This window comes from Narcine bancroftii, chromosome 3 (assembly GCF_036971445.1).
Source record: "Narcine bancroftii isolate sNarBan1 chromosome 3, sNarBan1.hap1, whole genome shotgun sequence".
In the NCBI taxonomy this organism is placed as follows: domain Eukaryota; kingdom Metazoa; phylum Chordata; class Chondrichthyes; order Torpediniformes; family Narcinidae; genus Narcine; species Narcine bancroftii.
In genome coordinates this window covers 111029504-111050124 of record NC_091471.1, presented here as the reverse complement: position 1 = coordinate 111050124, position 20621 = coordinate 111029504, and the positions used below count along the sequence as shown (strand labels likewise).

At 42.9% G+C, this 20621-nt stretch overlaps 1 protein-coding gene across 24 annotated transcripts in view; it reads right to left on the bottom strand.

Annotated features, from left to right (window-relative positions):
• rbm47 (RNA binding motif protein 47) overlaps positions 1-20621 on the bottom strand; it is a 365648-nt gene that overhangs the window by 265863 nt on the left and 79164 nt on the right. For 17 of the 24 annotated variants that reach the window (XM_069924841.1, XM_069924842.1, XM_069924846.1 and 14 more), the window contains one exon: positions 14969-15036. The exons of 4 other annotated variants lie outside the window; for them this stretch is intronic. The gene's annotated coding sequence lies outside the window, so the exon portion shown is untranslated. Of the gene's footprint in view, positions 1-9224; positions 9329-14968; positions 15037-20621 lie in introns of all 24 variants that reach the window. 3 more of the 24 variants (XM_069924838.1, XM_069924840.1, XM_069924853.1) reach the window with 1 other exon arrangement.

Sequence of the window (20621 nt, the reverse complement as noted above, 5' to 3'; positions counted from 1 at the left end):
TCAATTGGTTCTGTGGTCCTGATCATGATGAAACAGCTTTCCATAATCTACATATTTTAAGTAGATTTAGTCATAAAAATGGCCCTTGTATTAAGATTCAAGATTCAAGAACATTTCTTTATTGTCATGTAATAAAACAGGTGTAACATTACACAAAATTGCATTTAGTCTGCTGTGAGGCAGACAAGGATTTGCTATCAGCAGAAATTGCCCTGTGGCTCTTACAGTCAGTGAAAGAGAAGCAAAAGAGAACCCCCCAAAGTCATTGAGTTTAGAATTCAGCCACGACCCTTCCAGTAAGAAATAGGTATAATTTACATTATGGGCTAATTAACAAGTAGCTGTAGCAAACAGTTCCAAAGGTAACTGGTGACATTCAGTCACTCCCAGATAAGTTGGTCCTTCACAATCAGGTATATTTATAAACTATTATGAAGTTTTGACAGGCTCTACTTCCTCATTCTCCACAAACCTTGCCCCAGTTAAACACTGCCAAGATATTTATTGAGCCTGTACTCATTGGACATATCAGATTCTGAGGAGGATTGACTGGTTGGATGCTGAGAATAGTTCCCCATTGTGACAGATAATTTCCAAATAAGGGGTTTTCCACTTATGAAAGACATGAAGAAGAGTTTCTTCTCTCAGGTGATCATGAATCTTTAAGATTCTGTATCCTAAATAGCTGTGGTGACTGCGCCATTTAATATGTTCTAGGTATTGTTCTAGAATTGGCAGATACTCAAATACAAAGGGGTCTAGTAGGGTGGGGAGAAGAGTGAGAAAGAATTGAACACAATAAAATAGAGCAGAAGTAGTCCACTTAGGCCTTCAAACCTGACCCACCATTCACATGACTAAGGCTGATTGGTCCTAAGCATCATCTTTTTGTCTGTGCCAGTTCTCCATAACCCTGAACTTGCTCTTTCAAATTTTAATCTAACTTTTTAAATATATCAAATTCTAGCTTTCACAACCCTTTGGGGTAGAGATTTCCAGAGATTCACTGCTGTCTGCAAGAAGTAATTCCTATGAACCTCAATCTTACCTTTTTTATGCCCTCCATGACGTAAGAAGGCTTCTTTCCTTTTATTTCTGAAATGCAAGGTCAAGGACTAGGCTGTGACTGAGAGAGTGGAAATAGATCGATTAGGATAGTACCAAGATTGAGAAAGTCTAATTATGTACAGGCTACAAAAGATAAAGGTAAAGGTAGAAGTTCATTATTGTCACATAATACTACATTTGGAATGTAACAGACATGAAATTCTTTGACTTTTGTCCGCCATAAGGCAGACAGAGAGTCGTCATTTTGTCCAGCATCCTGAGATTGATCTGCGAGTGGATAAAATTTAGGAATATTTTATAAATGACATTTATGAAGCTTTAGATTAAGTGTATAATGAGGAATTGTTTCAACTGACAGGAGGAACAGTAACAGGATATGTTCTTTTTTTTCTTTGGCTTGGCTTCGCGGACAAAGATTTATGGAGGGGGTAAAAGTCCACGTCAGCTGCAGGCTCGTTTGTGGCTGACAAGTCCGATGCGGGACAGGCAGACACGGTTGCAGCGGCTGCAGGGGAAAAATGGTTGGTTGGGGTTGGGTGTTGGGTTTTTCTTCCTTTGCCTTTTGTCAGTGAGGTGGGCTCTGCGGTCTTCTTCAAAGGAGGTTGCTGCCCGCCAAACTGTGAGGCGCCAAGATGCACGGTTTGAGGCGATATCAGCCCACTGGCGGTGGTCAATGTGGCAGGCACCAAGAGATTTCTTTAGGCAGTCCTTGTACCTTTTCTTTGGTGCACCTCTGTCACGGTGGCCAGTGGAGAGCTCGCCATATAACACGATCTTGGGAAGGCGATGGTCCTCCATTCTGGAGACGTGACCCACCCAGCGCAGCTGGATCTTCAGCAGCGTGGACTCGATGCTGTCGACCTCTGCCATCTCGAGTACTTCGACGTTAGGGATGAAAGCGCTCCAATGGATGTTGAGGATGGAGCGGAGACATCGCTGGTGGAAGCGTTCTAGGAGCCGTAGGTGATGCCGGTAGAGGACCCATGATTTGGAGCCGAACAGGAGTGTGGGTATGACAACGGCTCTGTATTCGCTTATCTTTGTGAGGTTTTTCAGTTGGTTGTTTTTCCAGACTCTTTTGTGTAGTCTTCCAAAGGCGCTATTTGCCTTGGCGAGTCTGTTGTCTATCTCATTGTCGATCCTTGCATCTGATGAAATGGTGCAGCCGAGATAGGTAAACTGGTTGACCGTTTTGAGTTTTGTGTGCCCGATGGAGATGTGGGGGGGCTGGTAGTCATGGTGGGGAGCTGGCTGATGGAGGACCTCAGTTTTCTTCAGGCTGACTTCCAGGCCAAACACTTTGGCAGTTTCCGCAAAGCAGGACGTCAAGCGCTGAAGAGCTGGCTCTGAATGGGTAACTAAAGCGGCATCGTCTGCAAAGTTCCCCAAAGTTCCTCAACATGATTATCCAACTGCACGAAAACCAACAAGGTCGGGTCAGATACAGCAATGAGCTCTCTGGCGTGAAGCAAGGCTGTGTTCTCGCACCAACCCTCTTTTCAATCTTCTTCAGCATGATGCTGAACCAAGCCATGAAAGACCCCAACAATGAAGACGCTGTTTACATCCGGTACCGCACGGATGGCAGTCTCTTCAATCTGAGGCGCCTGCAAGCTCACACCAAGACACAAGAGAAACTTGTCCGTAACAGGATATGTAAATTTAGGCTAAACAGCAAAGTGCTAAGGTGTAGATAAACAGATACTTTTCGAGCAGCTAAATGTTCTAATTTGGAATTCTTTATCTGAAAGTGGTGGAAGTAGACTTATAGCTATGGATAAAGCTAAAAGCAGACAAAATGGGAAAGTGTTTAATTGGAGAAGGGAAAATTACGATGGTATGAGGCAGGAACTAGCGATAGTAAATTGGAAACAAATGTTTAAGGGAGAAAATTTTTAAGGGATGATTAGAAAAATGTTTAAGGGACCACTTGTGCTGGGTTCAGGATAGGTTTATCCCATTGGGACTGGAAAATATGGTAGGAAGAGGGAACTGTGGTTGATGAAACAGGTCAGGCAATGTCAAAAAGGAAAAGGAAGCATAAATTAGATATAGGAAGCAAGAAACAAGAAGGGCTCATGAGAAGTATATGTTAGCCAGGAAGGAGTTTAAGAAAGGATTTAGGAGAGCTTGAAGGGGGCATTAAAAGGTCTTGGCATGTAGGATTAGAGAGAACACCAAGGTGTTTTATGTGTATGTGAAGAATAGAAAGATTAAGAAAATGAAGGTGGGCTGCTAAAGGATAAAAGAAGCAACATGTGCATGGAGGCGGAGGAGTTTGGGGAGGTCCTACATTAATACTTTGCTTCAGTATTCACAAGAGAAAAAGTCCTTGATTAGGGTGAGGCCAGAATAGAACAGGGTTGTGTGCTGGACGTGTTGAGATTAAGGAAGAGGAAGTGTTGGGTCTGCTTAAAATCATTAAGATTGATAAGACCTGGGGCAGGACATGATATGCCCCAGGTTACTATAGGAAGTGAAGGAAATGATAGCTGGGGCAGTGGCTATGATTTTCGTGTCCTCTTTGGCCACATGGGAGGTGCTGGAGGATTGGTGAATGGCAAGTGTAGTTTAATAATGGTAATAGGGAGAATCATGGGAATTATAGACTGGTGAGTCTTATGTTAGTGGTGTGCAAACTATTGGAGAAGATTCTTAAGAATACCATCTATGAGCATTTGGAGAAGTATAGTCGACTCAAGGATAGTCAGCATGGCTTTATGAAGGGAAGGTCATACCTCATGAGCTTAACTGAGTGTTTTCAGGAGGTAACAAAGAAATTGAGGAGGGTAGGGCAGTAGATGTGGCCTATATGGATTTTAGTAAGGCATTTGACAAGGTCCCCCGTGAGAGACTAGTTCAGAAAGTCATGAGGCATGGAATCAGTGGAACCTTGGCTGTGTGAATTAAAAAATGGCTTGTATGTAGAAAGCAGAGAGTAGTAATGGAAGGAAAGTATTCTGCCTAGAAGTCAGTGACTAGAGTAAGGATCTGTTCTGGGATCCCTGGTCTTTGAGATCTTTATAAATGACCTAGATGAATAGGGGGAAGGAGTGGAGGAGTTAGGGTGCAGAGTTGGGTGGAAAAGAGACTGATTTCAATCTGGATAAGTGTGAGGTGATGCATTTTGGAAAGACTAACCAGAAGGCTGAGTACAGGGTTAATGGTTGGTTACTTAAGAATGTGGATGAACAGTGGGACATTGGGGTCCAAATCCATACACCCCTCAAGGTCACCATGCAGGTTGATAGGATAGTTAAGAAGGCTCATGGGAAGCTGGGCTTCATTAATAGGGGGATTGACTTCAGTAGTAGAGGTCATGTGACAACTCTACAAATCTCTGGTCTCAATCATGCAGAAGAGATTTACCAGGATGTTGCCGGGATTGGATAATATGTTATGAGGCAAGGTTAGCTGAGCTGGGACTTTTCTCTTTGGAGCATAAAAGAATGGGAGGAGACTTAATAGAGGTCTACAAGATTATGAAAGGTATAGATAGGGTGGACAGCCAGCATCTGTTTCCCAGGGCAGGAATAGCAAACACCAGAGGACATATGTACAAAGTGAAGAAAGAGAAGTTTAGGGGAGACATCAGGGTAATTTTTTTTTATATATATACACAGAGTTGTGGGTGCCTGGAATGCCTTGTCAGTGATGGTGGTGGAAGCTGAAAAATTAGGGACATTAAAGAGAGACAGGCAAATGGATGGATGAAAAATAGAGGGTTACGGGGTAGGGAGGTTTAAGTATTTTTTTAAAAAGGAATATACTGTATAGATCGGCACAACCTTGAGGGCCAAAAGGCCTTCACTGTGCTCTAGTGTTCAAGGTTCTATGTTCTATGATCTAGACTCTATAATAATTTTCTTAACATTATGAACATCCAAAAATTACAAGATGTGAATACTGGTAAAAAAACAATTAGACATACAGCACTACAACAGGTCAATTCAGCCCTACAAGTCCGTGCCGCCCAATTTACACCCCGTTATCCTACACCCCAGTATGTTTTTGAATGGTGGGAGGAAACCAGAACCCCTAATAATTACGTACAAACTCCTTAAAGACAGTGCAGGATTCGAACCCAGACCCAGTCCCAATTGCTGGTACTATAAAAGCATTGCACTAACTGCTATGCCAACTGTGCCACCCGTAAGAGGAAAGTAGTAAGACTCATTGGACACCTCTTACAAAATGCCAACAAAAGAGCGATGGACAGAATGGCCTCATTCCCCCATCATATTATTCCATTAGTAACATTACAATCTGTCAAAGATTTAACTGCATCCATGAAATTAGCAACTAAGTCAGCCAATTGGCAAGTTGTGAGAAATGGAGGGTGAAAAAAGTGATTGAAAGACCTTCAGCATGATATTGCTTCATAGTATTGTGCAATTGATGATGTACAGCCTAAAAACTGGGCACACACCCACACATCTTTTCAAATTTCTATTTCATTTCTTTCTTTCACTTGACTTCTTGGCTTTCCCTATGCGACACTCCCTCCAGAAACTTCTTGTCAGATTGCTATAAAAGTCATTCTGCTATTGGGACACTGATTGGTATTCAAAGGAACTCCACAGTGACTCACAGAATAATTTATTCTTAGTGCTTCTGGATCAAATTAAAGTGTCTATACAAATCAACAGGCCTCTCCATGTCAGTTTAGTGATATACAATTACTCCTCTAAAGATATTCGTTCGCATTTTTATTACAGATCCTGGGCCAGAAATGACTCAAATCAGAAATGAGCCATGTCAATTGACTGATGATTTTGGTGATAAATTGCTTTTGTTTTGAATATTTTGAATTCTTATTGGGGGAATGAAGAGACCAAACTATTTTTATCAAATCAATAGTTCAGAGTTACACGATATCAGCCTTTGAACAGCGAGCTTGTTTTGATTCACTACTATTAGCCATTTTCCTTCTTGACACCTGGGAAAGAAAAAAATTAACTGAGATTGTTCAAACTTCATCAACTCAAGCAATAGTTGTTTTACTGTAAAATAATGTCAATAATGTTATAACCATATCTTCCCCTACTGCAGCCTTTTGCAGAGACAGTAAAAATTGCAAATACGTCAAATATTTTCCAATATACCATTGTAAGCAGGATAAGAAAGGATCTCAACATTAAACATGCACCATATTCCAGCAGAACATAGTTCAATAATTTGAAAATCTTGATGAAAATGTGTATTAATTATGTGTTTGTCATACATTAATGACTCTAGTAGTGGACAACAGAAGAAACCAACTCAAAGCAACTATTCTTATCATGGAAAGCAAAACTAACTCAAAAGTTGTACATCATTATAGAAGTTATATAGAAACCAGCAGTGAATTAATTTGTTAATTGTCACATGTACTGAGATACAGTGAAAAACTTTATTTTGCATGCTATCCAGTCAAGTTAACCCATCCTTGAGTATGACAAATATTGCAAATTAAAACAATGGTGCAGAGTATAGTGTTACAGATTTTTTTTTAAATCCTTTAAAACAGTAGAAGGGCAGCATCATTTTACTAATGAGAGGTCCATTCAATAATCCAATAGCAATTAGAAAGAAAATGTCCTTGAAACTGGTGGTGTATGATTTCATATTCACGTATTTTCTGCCTGATGTGTCGGTGGTGGAGGGAGGTGGTGGGGGGAGAGAAGAGAGTGCGGCACAGGTAGGATGTGACTTTGAGTATGTTGGCTATATACCCAAGGCAGTGGGAAGAGTAGATGGAATCAATGGAGCATATTGGACTGAGCTGCATTCAAAACTCTGCCCAATTTCTTGCAGTCTTAGTTTGAACAATTCCCATATCAAGCTGTGTTGCAGTATCATTTCAATGGTGCATTTACAAAATTTGGTGAGAGACATTAGGGATATGCTGAATTTCTTTAGGCTTCTAAGGAAGTAGAGTTGTTGATGAACCATCTTGGCCATAGCATCATTGAAGTTCCACCAGGAGAGTCTCTGTAAAAGCATTGCACTAACTGCTATGCCAACTGTGCCACCAGTAAGAGGAAAGTAGTAAGACTCATTGGACACCTCTTACAAAATGCCAACAAAAGAGTGATGGACAGAATGGCCTCATTCCCCCATCATATTATTCCATTAGTAACATTACAATCTGTCAAAGATTTAACTGCATCCATGAAATTAGCAACTAAGTCAGCCAATTGGCAAGTTGTGAGAAATGGAGGGTGAAAAAAGTGATTGAAAGACCTTCAGCATGATGTTGCTTCATAGTATTGTTTTACAAAAAGCACACATTAGGACTGAAGATCAGCCCATTATATTAAAAAAATAGTATTTACTGAACAATGGAAATTATTGATCTTCAATAACCCTACAAATAAGTTTATGGAATGAATTAAGTCAAAATTTTCAAGTTTCATTATTGTTTTCATTTACAAAAATATTATGTTTTGAGTGCATATTGTGTAAATTATTAGAAAATAAAACAATTGTCCACACCAAACATAATTATATATCTTAGAGATGTTTTGCAATGTTTTCAGATCAAGAAAAACTCAATACTGAATATTGCCTAAGTAATGCACAAGGACCTGGAAAAAAATCTTCAGCAGTTTTTAAATTCAGATGCCAACTAGCTGTTGCTTAAAAAGTTACATTTTAAAAAATCTGGTTGTCATTGGGAATTATCCAAAAGAAACAAAGGATCTTAGAGCAGTAAGAATGCTATTGTAAAATCACAAAATCTTAAGAACACGTGATAAAACTTGGATTTATAGTATTCCCAATTAATAAAATATCTCCTGAGGCTGTTTGGTAAGAACATCTCCTCCACAATCTCCATCAGTACTGGAGCACCACAGGGCTGCGTTCTTAGCTGCCTGTTCTACTCACTTTACACCTATGACTATGTGGCACAATTTGACAACAACAACATCATAAATTTGATGACTATGCCACGATAGTGGGTTGCCTAAAAAAGGTTGATGAGTCAACATACAAGAGGGAAACTGAAAACTTGGCTGAAAGGTGTACAAACAACTTCGCACTCAATGCCACCAAAACCAAGGTGTTGATTAGTGACTTTAGGAAGGGAAAACCAGAGGTATATGATCCAGAGATTATTGGGGTTCTGAGGTGGAGAGAGAGAGAGAGCAAATTTAAATTCCTGGGAGTCACGATCTCGAAGGACTTTTCCTAGACCCAATGTCATTGTGAAGAAAGTTTGTGGAGGTTTGGTAGGGCATTAAAAACCTTGGAAAACTTCTACAGATGTATAGTGGAAAGTGTTCTGACCAGCTGCACCATGGCCTAGTTTGTGGGAACCAATACCTCTAAGTGGAAAGCCCTGGAAAAGGTAGTGGATACAGCCCAGAACATCACAGACAAAACTCTCCCTACCATCAAGAAAATCTATATGGAACACTGCCATCAGAGGGCAACAGCAACAGTCAAGGATCCACATCATCCAGGACATGCTCTGTTCTTGCTGCTGCCATCGGGAAAGAGGTGCAAGTGCCACAAGACTTCTACTATCATGTTCAGGAACAGTTGCTACCCCACCACCATCAGACAACAAACTCAATTAGAGACTCGTTTAAGGACTTTTACTTTGCACATTATTTATTATTGAATATTTTTTCCTTCTTTTGTATACACATCTTTTCTTGAGCACAATTGTTTTGCACTACTGATAACTAGAAATTCTCCCTGGCCCACAGGAAAAAGAATCTCAGGGTTATATGTAATGTCATGTATGTCCTTGACAATAAATTTGAACTTTGTTTCAGGGCCTCTGAAAGATATAATCCTCTTTGTATGCAAAGAGACATTCCATGTTGCCCCCAATCAAATGATGCAGCATTAAGGCCACAAACTGCCAAATATTTATGCTAGGTGAAGATTTTTTTTCTGCATAAAGTTTACAAATCAGACATGTAGGCCTCAGAGTTGTAGCCATTTGAACCAGTTTTGAGGCGTTTGTGTTCATTTCTTTTTAAGTCATGTCACGCCCATTGGAAAACAGGACTGGGCACTTCTGATTTATCTGAGCATAGGTTTCATTTCCCTGATGTATTGTGAGAAAGTGAAACTAGATCAAAGATTTCAGCTTATGATTTTCATAGATAGCTCAGAGTAAAATAAAAAAAATAGGTAATGCTGACAGTTAACATACTCACAATGATCAGGAGTTTGTTATCAAATACGAATGTAGACATGGTCTGAAATTTTACTTGCTGTAGCCAAACTGGTACCATGTAAAAGGAAACCTCCAATTTTATACCTTAAATTATCGTACAGAAAGAGATAATGAATATAAAAGAGATAGATGAAAAATATGTGATTATTATGTGCATGTGTATTCACCGTGATCCAGAGAAATGCAGGTTCATATGGTTCTACATGTACAGTTAGCTGATAATAAACTTGAAATTGAATTTGAAATATTCAGAGTTACAGTGAGTGCCATGAAAAAACAATGGTGTTCAAATAGTGGAGACAGGGCTTTTTCCAATACCAGGATACTTTATGATTGAAGTCATAAGGGGAGAGTCAACAACTTGATAGCCATTAAAAAAAGCTGGAACCTAGAAATGCTATACCAGGCTTCTGCATCTTCTTCCTGATTGCAACTGGGATGATGGGGATCCTTAATGGTGCCGATTGCCTTCTTGAGGCAACACCTCACATAGAACAGCTAGCAAGTAAATATGACTTACCAAATATTCATTTCAAGTCAAGTCACGTTAATTTGTTGTTTATACCATAACCATTGCAGAGTACAGTGAAACCGAGATCGTGTTTCTCCAGACCACACATGTCAAACTCTGGCCCGCGGGCCGAACTTGGCCCGCGATATAATTATATTTGGCCCGCAAGATCATTTCAAAAATGTATTAGAGGTGGCCCGCCCTGCAGCGAGAGCCGATGCTGTTTTTTTGGTAATGTCACCCCCACCATCCTCCCCCTTCATTGCACATCCTTCCCCATTGTAACACGAGAAATTGTAACACAAGAAGTCTGTCATCAGCCGGCAAGCCAGTTGGAAGGCTCCCCGCACAACCAGTCACTTCTCCCACCTGTCAAGCGGTGCGGCGGATGGGCGAGCGCCTGTGATTTCCTGACGGCGCAACGGGCACGGCAGGCTGCGCACGGCCCCCGGGCAGTGCAAGCCCCGCGCGGCTGGCAGCGGACGGCCCTTCCACAGCGCGAGCGCACTTCTCCCGGTCGCCACGGCCTTCAGCGCTTGCACCCGCGCGGACCCCAGGGACGGCTGGTTCGGCCCTGCACGTGAAGAGAGAGATGGTGGCTGTCCGCAAAGGCTGATCGGCAGCGCGCTGGGCCTGAGTGGGTGGGTAAGCAGGGGTGGGCAGAGGGTGTAGGTGAGGAGTAATGGGCAGGGGAAGTTTTGGTGGTGCGAGGGGCAGTTAGAAGGAGGGATGAGTAGAAGGAGGGGTGGATAGGGAAGAGGTAAAAGGGGAGGGGCAGGGCGAGTAGGGGAGGGGTGATTAGAGAGTGAGAGACGGGTAGAGGGAGGAACAGGTTGAGGGGAGAGGCAGTAGAGGGGCGTGTATAGGATGGGGTGGGTAGAGGCAGAGCGAGTGGAGTGAGGGGTGAGTAGAGGTTGGGTAAAGGACTGGTCAGGTAGAGGGATGGTGGGTCGAGGGTGAATAGAGGCTTAGTGCCTGAGGAGTGAGCAGGAAATGCTGAGTCCTGATGCAGGCCAAAATGGACACAGCCTGTGAATGCTGACTACATCTCCACAGGGACCAAATAGGTTTCCCTCAGGTCAAGCAAAGGGTGAACTTGAGCTACCTACTCCTGACCTGTAACATTATCCTCCTAAAGTTATATCCTAAAGTTTAACATTACATATGTTGAAAGAAGAGAAAACATGCAGATGTTTATTGAAAATTTTCAATAAATATTTAGTTCGGACCTTGACTTAGTCCAAGTTTTTAATTTTGGTCCTCTGTGAATTTGAGTTTGACACCCCTGCTCCAGACCATGGATCTAGTTATTTACATAGCTAAATTACATCAGAAACTTTTTTTATAAATATCATCACTTTTAAATATCATGCTACAAATGCTAGCCTTGTGTCCGCGGAGTTCAGAAGCCTCATGGCTTGGGGGAAAAATATTGTTTCGCAATCTGGTCGTGAGGGCCCCAACATGTTGGTATCTCTTCCCGGATAGCAGGAGGGAGAATAGATAGCAGGAGGGATGTGTGGAGTCCTTCACAATGTTTATGGCTTTTCGCAAACAATGGCCATTATAAATGTCTATCATGGCACAGAGAGAGACCCCAATAATCCCCTCAGCAGTCTTTACTATCTGCTGCAAGGACTTGCATTCTGGGATGGTGGAGTTCCTGAACCAGGCAGTGATGCAGTTACATAGAATGCTCTCAATACATCTCCTGTAGAATGTAATGAGGGTGGAGGGTGAAAACTTGGCTTTCCTCAACCTCCACAGGAAAAAAAAAGGCATTGTTGGACCTTCTTGGCAATGGATCTGGTGTTTGGGGGACCAGGAGAGATTCTCCACAAGGTGAACGTCAAAGAATTTGGAGCTCTTGGCTATATCGATGGTCAGCGGAGTGTGATTCCCCTGGGCTCTCCTGAAGTCAACCACCATCTCCTTTGTTCTGTTCAGGTGTAGGTTGTTGTCTCAGCACCAGTCCATTAGAGTTTGCACCTCCTCTCTGAAAGCTGCCTCATATTCTTGCTTATGAGTTATACATTTAAAAATTAGAATTTTTTTATAATCATATTACCAGACTTAACATTTGAAGATGGTTTTCCATCTGAATTTTATAAAGAATTTAAGGATTTACAAATTCCGACATTTATGCAAGTACTAGATCAGGCTTCACAAACTTCTACTCTTCCAGAATAATTTTTGATGGCAATAATTACTGTGATTCCTGCAAAAGACCCTCTAAAACCTTTATTTTATATACCTATCTCATGACTAAATGTGGATTATAAAATAGTAGCTGAAGTTTTGGCAAGTAGAATGATAACTGGTTACCTAAATTAATTAATATGGATCAGACAGGGTTTGTTAAAAAAAAGAAAATCTTCAGAAAATGTAGCTAGACTGCTTAGTATAATTCATCTAGCGCAAAAAGAGATGATTTGAGTGTTGTGGTGGCTTTAGATGCAGATAAGCTGTTAGATAAATTAGAGTTTTTTGTTTAAGGTTTGAGAAAAGTTTGGATTAAGATTAATTTTTGAAAATTGGATTTTTCTTCTTACATAATACAGGTATATGATCCTTTATCCGGACACCTAAAATCCGGAAAGCTCCAAAATCCACCAAGTGGCGACAGGCGGTTGGGGGAGGCAGCCGAGGGGCCAGTTGTTGGGGGAGGTGGCTGGGAGGCTGAGGGACCGGCGGTTGGGGGAGACTGCTGTGTGGCCGAAGGACCGCATTTGGGGGAGGCAGCCGAGGGACCAGCGGTTGGGGGGAGATGGCTGGGTGGCCAAGGGACCGCAGTTGGGGGAGACAGCTGAGGGACCCACTCTCTGTATGAAAAAATTTTCTTACACCCTTCCTATACTTAACCCTGGGTAAAACCCTCTGGCCATCCACATGATCAATGCCTCTCATCACTTTGTACACCTCTAGCAGTTAACCCGTGATCCTCCCTCGGTTCAAGCAGAAAAGGCCAAGTTTGCTCAACCTATCCTCAAAAGACATGCTCTCCAATCCAGGCAGCACCTTGTAAATCTTCTCTGCACCCTCTCTGTAGTATTCACATCCTCTTGTACTGAGTTAATCAGTATTCTAGTGGGGACTAACATTACAGCACAACATTATTTCACAGCTCTTGAATTTGATCCCATGGTTTAACACACCATACGCCTTCTTAACAACATTATCAATCTGTACAGCAGATTTGAGTGTCCTATGGACATGGATGCCAAGATCATTTAGCTTGTCCACGCTGCTCAGTTTCCTCCCATTAACATTGTATTCTGCTTTCAAATTTGACCTATCAAAATAAACCACTGCACTTCTCTGGGTTAAACTCCATGTGCCACTTCTTACCCAGCTCTGTAACCTTTGGAAAGCCTCCATCAACACCATCAATCTTTCTGTCATCTGCAGATTTATTAACCCATTTTATCCATGTCACATAAAAATCACAAAGAGGAGGGATCCCAGAACAGATCCCTGTGGAACACCACTGGGACCGACCTCCATGCAGAATACTAACCATCTACAATCACCCTCTGCCTTCTCTGGGCAAGCAAATTCTATATCCACAAAGCAAGGCCTCCTTGGATTCCAAGCCTCCTTACTTTGTGAATGAGCCTTCTGTGGAAAATCTCATCAAATGGCTCACTGAAATCCATATACATTACATCCCTTGCTCTACCTTCAACGATCTGCTTTGTTACATCTTCAAAGAATTCAATCAGGCTTGACCTTCCCTGACAAAGCCATGCTGACTATTCCTGATACAGTTTTGACCTCTCTAAATGCTTGTAAATCCTTTCCCTTAGGATCTTCTCCAATATCTTACCCACTATTAAAATAATAATGACTCATTGGTCAATAATTTCCTGGGTTATCTCTACGCACCTTTTTGGCAGTGAAACAACATTTGTCACCCTCCTATCTTTAGTGATGATGCAAAGACTATTGAGAATGGATCAGCAGTCTTCTCCCTCACTCCCCACAGTAGGCTTGGGTAAATCTTATCTAGTCCTGGGGTTCTATCATGTTGTCTAAAAACTTCAACACATCCTCTTTCTTAATGTCAATATGCTCATGTCATATCTGCTTCCAAATCATTCTCTCAAATGCCAAGGTCCTTTTCTCTAACAAATACTGAAGCAAAGTATTCATTTAGACTTCTGCTACCTCCTTGGAATCCACGCACACATTTCTGTCATCATCCCTGATTGGTGTTATCCTCACACGACTCAGCCTCTTATTCTTCTTATGCCTTAGGGGATTCCTTGATCCTACTTGCCAAGACCTTCCCCTGGTCTATTCTAGCTCCCCTAAATTCCTACAATTTAAAACCTCTTGTAAGCTTTTCGTCTTAATTAGATTTTCTACATCCTTTGTACACCCTACCATCCCTTCCCTGACTCAATTAAATATACATTTGCCACATTCTTCAGTACATTTCCCTGAGTAAGAGCATCTGCTCCCAAGTCAACTCACCAAGTGTCCTGATCTGGGACTGCGGGCATTTTCTTTTTTTTTAAATTTCCAGCATTTACAGTTTATTTTGATTTATAACCTCATTCCCCCACCAGTAATCTATTCTCTCTCTCACAACCCTATTAACTCCTCCTCTAATGAATAATATTTAAGTACTATTTCTAGTGGCTTTGATTTTATTCTGGATAAAAACAAAATACATTGTGAATAGTCCTGTACTCATAAGCGGTAACATTTGTGTTTGACTACCAGTGCCATGGAGATAATAATTTTGTCACCAATACCCATCAATTACCAACCTTTCATTTATTTTAATGAAAACAGTGAGCGAAAAAAAAACTATACTATGCTTCACTTTTTAAGGTACAATTGACATGATTATTGCCAAACAATTGGTACAATTGAGTTTTCACGTTTCAGTAATTTATCACCAGTCCAACGTTAATAAAATTTAGCTTCGATTGAAAAAAATCTATTGTTAGTTCTAAACTCAACAATACTCTATATAAGGGCCCATTATAGCTTCAAATACATTGAAGAAGGGCTGAGACCCGAAACGTTGGTTCTATATCTGAAACCACTGTGGACGCTGCGTGACCTGCTGAATTTCTCCAGCATCGTTTTACTACGATAACAGGCGCCTGGGCTTTCTTGTTTGACTCAAGGCTATTTAATTATCATGTTGTTACTTGTAAAGTTCTAACATTAGTCGGTTCAATAAGGTTTAAGTCCTGTACCTGTGTGACTAGCAGGTTCCCGTCGCTGCCTCGGTGATGGCGTTTCTTTGCAGACAAGTCGTAGATTACTTAAAAAAGATAAGGTGCAAATATCAATATTGCCCTTGGTTAATGCCGATCCCGGGAAGGAGGAAGTAAATCGGAATCTCAGTGAATCAGGAAGCGCCAATGACAATAAATACAATATTCAACTAAATTAATTTTAGCATTGTTTTATTAAGTCCAAATACTACTATATTTGCAAAGACTATAAATCCCATCACACCCTTTCACCATTCCAATAAAGTCCAGATAAGTTTCGAAAGTGGCCATTTAAAGAATCCTTCCACTAAAATCGGGTGGTTCGAATAACTAAGTGTGGATCTTTTTGTTAAAAAGAAATGCTGTTCTGCACCAGTGACATAAACGTGCAGGATAAAACGCTGCACTTCCCTAAGTGTGCTTTCTGAACTTGTAAAACCGCCATTAGCGAAGGACGTAATACGACGAGAACTGGCGAAACTGAAGGATTTCAACTTCAGTCGCTTGTGCAAGAGACGGGTCACATTCTCCAAACAGTCCGAACGAGATGAAACAAGCCCCTGGCCCTTAGTCCCGCCCAAAAGCAGAAACTTCTTATCCGGAAGTCAATCGCTCACAAATTCTCCTGTTACACAATAAACCTGGAAACTTCAACAGGTCCGTCCACACACAATCTGAGAGGTTTATTTTTTGGGGTTTTGATCCCACTTGTGTGTGTGTGCGCGTTCGACACAGGAAGGACAGGCTTGTGTCGTTTAAAGGGTTTGAACATTGGTGCCGACATTGAAAAAGATGGATCACACAATCCAATTAAGTAATCGCCATAAAGTTCCTCCAGCTCGTTTGTGTATTGCACAGCGTTTGCAGACTTTCCTGTTTAACGCGACAATTAAACGCTTTATTGAACCTGGAATAAACGTATTATCCTATCCTGTTCAGGAGATAACCGCGTTTCGAGACAGTACGTCCATGAATTTAGTTTCAGTAACGCGAACATCCTTTCCCCCATTGATTCCTATGATGGACACGGAGATGCCTTCCTCCAGCATGTTTTCTGCATTTCGGGAGGGGTGACAAAGTAACCCACTGCCGATATTTAACAGATGACACCGATATTAGATTAAGAGAGCAGTCAAGATTTCCACTAAAAAAAATTGTTTATCACTCAAAAGACGTCGCCGCCTCACTGGGTCGGCAGTCACAGCCGAATCCCTCCTTTGCCGCGCCCTCTTCAGTTCGAGGAGACAGAAGGACACATCTCAATCGCTGCACTCTTCATCAGCAAGCCACGTGGATTAAGTAGTATGGGAATGGCGGATATCAGGGAAAAGGAATGGGTTTCCACGATCAGTTGATGTGAGAAAAGTGGTATAGAAGGAGTTCCGGGATAATGAATTTAAGTGTAAGGACGCTGGAAGTGGAGTAATAACCAAGGGATGACGTCAAAGGTTGGCGATGGCTTCTGCGTGTTCCCACAATGCAGCACGCTAGAGAAAATGCCTTGCCTGATGAAGAGCGCAACACATCCGGAGAGGCCGTGGTCAAGGAGGCTGCCAACCCAGTATACGCGGTGACACCTTGTTGACCCACAGGAATGAGTGACTAAAAATTAAAGAAATGTGTTGGTTCTTTCGAATTTTGTTCATTTTGCCGACATAAGTTATGAAAGTACAGGAGCAAATTTTATTTTGTATCTCAATTTTTTTTAGTATGGTTTGGGAATTTCATAATGGTGAATTTGTGTCAAGGGAACTGCAGTCAATGTGAAGTTTACCTGTTTTACAAAATTGAATGTTACTATTTTTGCCAAATAAAAAGTTTGGAATTATGTTTCTGTCGATAATGACTTTCATATATCTGCAATCTCATTTCTTGCCACACAATTTTCTCAGTACTCTATGGCTGATTTTATTGGGCCGAGATCTCGACACACAAATGTACTTTGCATGCTGCATTTAGACTTGGCATTAACACACTGCCCCCATTTGCTCACATATAACCCTGGTTTCCCGCCTAACCCAGAACCCTTCCGAAGACTACTGTGAGATCCTACCCATAGTTATAAGCTAATAAAAGTGTTTGTTCTCCCTCTAGTTGTGAGAGTTTTATTCACGCTACAATTTTATTAGCTTATTCTCTAAACGATGGAAGCGCTACTCAAGCCTGGTATGTTGCTGACAGACCTTCTGTCCCCTGACGTGGCTGAGGAGTTCACATACTGACTAGACTGCTTCCAGGCCTACCTGAACGTGACCAATGAACTCAGGAGGTCTGCACTCGTTTTGAGGGTAGGAACGAAAGGAACTGCACTACATATGATGCCGTCATCGAGGCGTTGAAGGCTCAGTACCCGAAGTCGCAAAATGAAGCAACTCTACGTCACCAATGGCCAGGAGAGACCATTGATGACTACCTGTTGTATCTGTGGCCGCTGGCCAAGAAGTGCAGGTATGAAGTGGCTATGGGCTACGTTCATGAGGAAGAACAGATTCGAGACACTCTAGTTGCGGGGGTCCACTCGAGGTACATGAGGCAGCGACGACTTGAGTCAGGTATGAAGGACCTGGCTGGCCACATTGAACTGGCCAAATCATTGGAACAGGCCAAGCTCAAGAAAGATGACCTCGAACCCAGCGAACCCACTCACCCAAGTGACTCCTTCCACAGACCGGCTGCTCCCGCTACCCTAGCCCTACCGGTTGCTGCTTCCTGTGCTGGGGGTGCTTTTTCTGTGGCATGAGCCAGCATCCCCAATCTTGTTGCCTGGCTAAAGATTCAGTGTGTTCCAGCTGTAGCAAGAAAGGGCATTGGGCAAAGGTTTGCCATGTGAGGGGAAGCCCGCGGCCTGCACCACTCCTGGATCCAATTCCAGCCCCAAGGCGTCTGCCCCAAATTCACCCGAATCCACTTGTTGCCCTACATGCTGATGGAGGGTGGCAGTGGCAGTGAGGAAATGGTGCAAAAAGGCTTGGCGGACATCTAGCCATGATCCAAATTCAAACTCAGTACCATCATTGTCAGAGGAGGAAGGAAGGCAGCCATCTTGCCGCGCCACGAGGTTGACACCATCTTGCCCAGGCAGGTTAGCTCAGGATGGTGGGGGTCACTCGAGTGAGGAGTATGGAGTCTCTGTGGTCCTAGCCTCGATGGTCCTAGATCAGGACAGACCTCAACAGTTTAGCAACTCCATGGTGACTGTTAAGGTAAATGGACATTCCACTAAATCCATAATCGACACAGGCTCTACTGAAAGCTTCACAGTCTCAAGAACTGTGCAAGAGTACAACATAAAGATGTATCCTTCCAATTATTACATATTACTTGTGTCTCATTCGAATTCTATGCATATTCAACAACATTGTATAGTACATCTGTCATTTGAGGGGGGGAGTTCTGTAAATTTCGACTGTACATACTTGATGAATTGTGTGCTCTGGTGTTGTTGGGTCTGGACTTCCTGTGTCACCTTAAAAGCATGACCTTGGAGTATTCTGGTCCCCTCCCCGCTGTAACGGTTTGGAATGGAGGGCTCCTAAAATCAGAATCCACGTGCAGCCTCTCCACACTGAATACTGACCCCCCTACCTCTCTTCCTGAATCTGTCCTCGGACTGCAAACCTACTGCTACCAAGAGCAGGAGGTGCAGCACAGCAGACTGAGATTTCATAAAGTCTGACACACAACATTTGCTTGACAAACGTATCATCGAACCTAGCATCAGCCTGTGGAGAGTATAAGTGGTGGTGGTAAAAGGGGAAAACAAGACCAGGCTAGTAATTGACTACAGACCAACTATTAATTGGTACTCATTCCTGGATGCATACTCCCTCCCTCAAATTTTGGACATGGTGAATGATATTGTGCAGTATCGGGCCTATTCAACCATCAACCTGAAAGCTGCATATCACCAACTGCCAATCCATTCTGAGGACCATTCATGTACGGCATTTGAGGTTGACAGTCATCTCTATCAATTCCAGAGGGTCCTTTTCAGTATCACTGATGGGGTTTCTATCTTCCAGATGGACAGAATGGTGGATGAGTATGGGTTGAAGGCTAACTTCCACTACCTCGACAATGTCACGATCTGTTGCCATACCTTGGAAGACCATGACGCCAACCTTCAGATATTTCTCCACATGGCAAAAGCCCTAAACCTCACTTATAACTAGCAACTGTGTGTTCAGGACTAAACGTCTGGCTATCCTTGGCTACATGGTAGAGAATGGCATCATTGGACCCAACCCCAATAGGATGCACCCCCTGTTAGAGCTCCCCATTACCAGAACCATGAAGGCTTTGAGAAGATGCCTGGGGGTTTTCTCATATTACGCCTAGTGGATCCCTCAATACGCTGATAAGGTTTGACTTCTCTTAAAAGCCACTTCTTTTCTCCTCTAGGCTGAAGCCCAAATGGCTTTTAACTACCTCCGAAACCATATTGCAAAAGCTGCCAAGCATGTAGTGGATGAGAATGTACCTTTCCAAGTGGAAAGCGACACTTCGGACATAGCCCTGGCCGCTACCCTCAACTAGGCAGGCAGGTTGGTTGCATTTTTTTAATGGACATTGCAAGGCCATGTGGTCCTTCTGTGGAAAAGGAAGCTCAAGCCATTGTAGAAGCCATGAGGCACTGGAGGCACCACCTGGCTGGTAGGAAATTTACACTCCTCACTGACCAGCGCTCTGTCTTTCTTTTCTTTCTTTGGCTTGGCTTCGCGGACGAAGATTTATGGAGGGGGTAAAAGTCCACGTCAGCTGCAGGCTCGTTTGTGGCTGACCAGTCCGATGCGGGACAGGCAGACACGGTTGCAGCGGCTGCAGGGGAAAATTGGTTGGTTGGGGTTGGGTGTTGGGTTTTTCCTCCTTTGCCTTTTGTCAGTGAGGTGGGCTCTGCAGTCTTCTTCAAAGGAGGTTGCTGCCCGCCAAATTGTGAGGCGCCAAGATGCACGGTTTGAGGCGATATCAGCCCACTGGCGGTGGTCAATGTGGCAGGCACCAAGAGATTTCTTTAGGCAGTCCTTGTACCTTTTCTTTGGTGCACCTCTGTCACGGTGGCCAGTGGAGAGCTCGCCATATAACACGTCTGGAGACGTGACCCACCCAGCGCAGCTGGATCTTCAGCAGCGTGGACTCGATGCTGTCGACCTCTGCCATCTCGAGTACTTCGACGTTAGGGATGAAAGCGCTCCAATGGATGTTGAGGATGGAGCGGAGTCAACGCTGGTGGAAGTGTTCTAGGAGCCGTAGGTGATGCCGGTAGAGGACCCATGATTCGGAGCCGAACAGGAGTGTGGGTATGACAACGGCTCTGTATATGCTTATCTTTGTGAGGTTTTTCAGTTGGGTGTTTTTCCAGACTCTTTTGTGTAGTCTTCCAAAGGCGCTATTTGCCTTGGCGAGTCTGTTGTCTATCTCATTGTCGATCCTTGCATCTGATGAAATGGTGCAGCCGAGATAGGTAAACTGGTTGACCGTTTTGAGTTTTGTGTGCCCGATGGAGATGTGGGGGGGCTGGTAGTCATGGTGGGGAGCTGGCTGATGGAGGACCTCAGTTTTCTTCAGGCTGACTTCCAGGCCAAACATTTTGGCAGTTTCCGCATTTATGTTTAATAACATCAAGGGCAAAATC